Genomic DNA, 4436 nt, shown 5'->3' with positions numbered 1-4436 from the left:
CGGGGCAGATGAGGAGCGCGGCGAAGGGGGCCGGACGGACAGGCCATGCTGCCCCCTCCCCCGACCCCGCTCGGGCGGGCGGGCGGGGACGGCCAAGGGGAGGGCCCGCCGGGGGCCGACCTGCCGGCTCCTCCCCCCGCCGCCCTGCGCGCATAAAGCCCGGCGCGCGCCCAGGCGCCCGCGGAGGCGGTGGCGCCGGGACCCCCCCTCCCGCGGGGCTCCTGGGCGTTCTGGGGGCGAGCGAGGTCTCCCTGATTCCCGGTGCGGGCCCGGGCCTGGGGCGCGGCTGCACCCCTCACCCACAGCGGCGAGGGGCCCGGCCGCGGGAACGCCCTCCCGGGATGAAGCGCTTCCCGGTGCGTTCAAGGTAGCTCGACTCCGGATCGGGAACCCTCCCCAGTTCTGTCTCCCAGGTCCCCGCTATTCAGAATTTAGAAGACGTCCCTAATCTTCCTGGGTCGGGTCGGAGATAGCCCAGTGCCCCCCAGTCCCCACACCTTCCAACGGGTAAGAATCTCCTCCCAGTCCAAGCGAGAAGCCGCCCTTGGAGCCCCCAGTTTCTCCTGAACCTAATTTAGACTACCCTGACTATGTTCTCCAGTCCACTCCTAGTTTCCCACGTCCAATTTGGGGAACCCTCGCAGTGCCTCGCGTCCCGAGTGGGGAACCGCTACCAGCACACCAGTACAAGCTTTTCCAGTTTTCCTCGGCCCTTGCTGTCCAAATTAAGAGCGCCTCGAGTGACTCCCCTAAATCCCTTCTCTCCACACCTGGGACCCCTGTGGTCTATGAGGGAAAGTCCTGCCTGGGTTCTCAGTTTGTTGCCTCCCCGCCCTTGTGTGTGCCGCTCCTCCAGTCAGTCTCACTCTTCCAGCCCCTTTCCGACTCTGACTAGAGTGGGGGAAACCTGGTTCCAGACGCCGCTGGATCCCAGTGAAGCTGGAAGAGAAGTCAGTGTCTCAGAGATCCCAGTGAAGGATCCCGGGGAGATGCAGCTATGCACTTTCCTCTCGAATGACCCCCTCTTTTTACAGAGTCCTAGCCCTCTCCAGGCTGCTGTGGAAGAGCCTGAGCCGCCTTCCCACCGAGTTTGGTTGGAGTTAACTTCCCTCAGTAACTCATTTGCCTCCAGGAAGCCGAACTCCTTTCCTGCCTCGTTCGAACTCACGCGTCTCTAGAGCTCCTGCTTCCTAGTACACCCCACGTCTCTCCACTCACCCCTAAAACTTGTCTGCAACCTGGGAAGACCAAGAGAGTCTCTTATATCTGATGGAAGGCAGAGTCCACCCCCTTTCTCAAGCCTAAGGGATCTCTTGGCTTCCTGGTTGAAACCTGTTAGAAATGGTCAGAACAGGAGGCTAAGGGGGCCCAGCCCCATTCCTGTTCCTGCTGCGGGTCTCCACAAGCTTCTATATACTACCTCACCTCTTCTCCCTCCCCCTCCCTTCCTTAAACCCATCCAGTGACCCAGTAGCCACCTTTGTATTAATGTGTGTCCCAGCCTTGGCATCCCAACCTGGAGGTGCTCCCCGGGTCCTTTTAGCACACCCCTCCCCCATCCCTCACACGGGGAGAGACTTGAGACTCCTTTAATGGTTTCCTTAGGAACCTCGTGGGAACGCTCAGCAGGTATATCCTGCCGTTGGGTACAAGCAAACTTGCTTTTTCTTATTTGTCTCCTCCTACTCTCCCACAGTTCCTCAGCATCCCCTGGATTGGGAGGTGGGATGGGGAGCTTCCTATACTGAACATTTCTTACCATCTCAACGTAAGCTGGAACGTCAGGTGTGTCATGGGAGAGACATAGATGGGGATCAGCAGGTAAACCACCCCCTGTGCCCAGTGGTAGTGACCTGATTCTTTTTGGAGCTGAACTTCTGGTTCCTTGTGTATACAATGTTCTCCGAGACATGCAGGGAAGGGCATATGAACATTGGTTTCTGCGCTTGTGCCTTTGGCAGGTGGCTTGGAGGATAGGAAATAGTAAGTATTGTTTGTTCAAAGCCAGCCAAGACTGTAAGTAGTAGCTTGAGATAGCATCTCTTATTGGCACCCTCGTTCAGGACCCCGGAGCAGAAAGCCTCTATTTCCTTGTGTCAATAACTAGTTTGTCGCACAGTGGCGTTGAGTGGACTCAAGTCCCCTCCCACCGCAGCTTCATTGCTACCTGACTGGTTCAGTTTGCTCTGCTCACACAAGGGGCAACAAATCCTTCTGGGGTGGCCCTCAGGACAATGCAGCTGTAAAATGCATGATCTTCACAGTAAATTGAGGATCTGTTCAGTACTAAGGGAAAATGATCCTCAGATCACTGGGCCCCAGACGCTAGAATTGGGAGATTACAGGATGTAGCCCAGCTCTTTCTCTCTAGTACCACATACAGGAGCTCACTCCGAGAATAAAGGAATAATTTGCTTTATAATGCTTTTCAATCCTCTTGAGAAAGACATCTCAAACAAGTGACATTGCTCCCAGCAACCGAGATGACATAGCCCGCCTGAAATATTTACAGAACACCTACCTTCTAGACACTATCCCAGGTACAGTATTCTGCTCCACAGCCATTATGATGATGGATTTGTGCCAACTAGAATCAAAGGAATAAATAGGAGAAGGGATGGGGAAGGAAGGTATAGGGGAAACGTGATCCGTAGATGATTTATTTGTTTGTTTATGTAATCCAGCCTGCCCTGGAACTCAGGATCCTCCTCAGCTTTCTAAGTGCTGGGGTTACATGCATGAGACACCACACCTGGCTTAATGTAATGTCCAGTTTGTATATCTTTATATTTGTGTGTGTGTGTGTGCAGGAACACCATGGTCCACAAAAGGAAGTCAGAGGACAATTCTCAAAAGTTCTTTCTTCTGTCATGTGCATCCTAAGGACCAAACTCAGAAAGTCAGTCTTGGCAGTAAGTGCCTTCACTATCTTGCTGGCCCTTTATATTTAATTTTAAATCAGGAAAGCACTCATAGAGAAGGTGATAAGTTGGCAGAGACTTGAAGAGAAAGTACAAGAATCTACTGTGTTATCAGAAGAGTTATCAGAACTCTTCTGATGTTATTTTGGTTTTGAGACAGATTTTCTCTGTGTAGCCCTGCCTGTCCTAGAACTCACTCTGTAGACCAGGCTGACCTCGAACTCAAAGATCCACCTGCCCCTTCCTCTGGAGTGCTGTGATTAAAGGTGTACACCACCATTTCTCGGCTTTGTTTTTTTTTTTTTTTTTTAAGGCGGGATCTCATGTTGTCCAGCCTGGCCTATATAGCAAGGATGACCTTGCATTTCTGATCCTTCTCTGCCTACTTCCCAAGTGGTGGGATTTTATCTAGGGCTTCATACATGCCAAGCAAGTACTCTGTTGTCATAAATAGTGCTACCGTTGTTTGAGACAGTCTTAACTCTGTAGCCCAGATTGACCTGGAATTCACTAAGAGGTTAGACTAGGCTAACCTCGAACTCAAGACAGTCCTCCTGCCTCATCTTTCAAGCGCTGGTGTAACAAGCATGTACCGCCTGGCAGCAGAACTCTGACTCCAGCATTTTTTCTAAATAAGCCCCTCTCAGACGGTGCTGACGGCAAGGTTCGCTTAGGCAGGTTTTGGGAAAGCACTACTTTAAAATAAACTAAGGAGTTTCTGAGAGCAACTGCCAAACTGCGGATGAAATTATGTTTGCTTTAGTCCTATAGAACTTAGTTTAAGATGTTTTGATTTATTACTGTGTGTAGTGAAATTGTGTAGGCACACTGTGCCATGCCTGTGAAGGTCAAAGGGCGATTTGGGGGGTGGGTTCTCTCCACTGTAGGTTCTTCCAATCAAATCCCAGATCACCAGGCTTGTGTGGCAGACACTTTGACCGTCTGAACCACCTTGCTGGCCCAGGTTTAGTTTTTGTTAACTTGACTGCACTGTGTCTTAGAGGACAAAGGCTCTTGTTGCCAAGGCTGGTGACCACAGTAGGGCAGAGCTGACTCCCAAAAGTTGCCCTCTGCTTTCCGTGCCTGCCTGCTCACACAGATGCTCGTGCACACACAACCAACGTGATTTTGGGGGCGCTGCACTGTGCTTTCGCTCTCTGAGGGCGCAGTGCCCAAGCGGAGTCCCGGCTAAGCCAGCGCACTCCGATTCATCATACAGAAGGAGATCTTACTTTAGCCTGCTTAGGAAGTCTTCATTTAAAATCTCCCCCATTCCTCTCCCCCTTTCTTGTTTCTTTTTCCCTCTATTTTCTTGTGTGTGTCTATAGGGAGTGTGGGGTTGTGTAGATGATGTGTGTGGATGCCAGAAGACAGTTTCTGGTATCATCTTCAGGAACACGGTCTCTCTTTGAGACAGGGTCTCTTGTGGCCTGGAGCTCACCAACTAGATGAGAGTGACAGCCCAGCGTCTAGCAGCCCCCCACCCCCACCGCACACCTGGCATCTTCATGTGGT

This window comes from Myodes glareolus, chromosome 2 (genome assembly GCF_982192425.1).
Source record: "Myodes glareolus chromosome 2, mMyoGla1.1, whole genome shotgun sequence".
Taxonomy (NCBI): Eukaryota; Metazoa; Chordata; class Mammalia; order Rodentia; family Cricetidae; genus Myodes; species Myodes glareolus.
The sequence above is the reverse complement of the archived record's forward strand: the minus strand, read 5'-3'. Positions refer to the sequence as shown.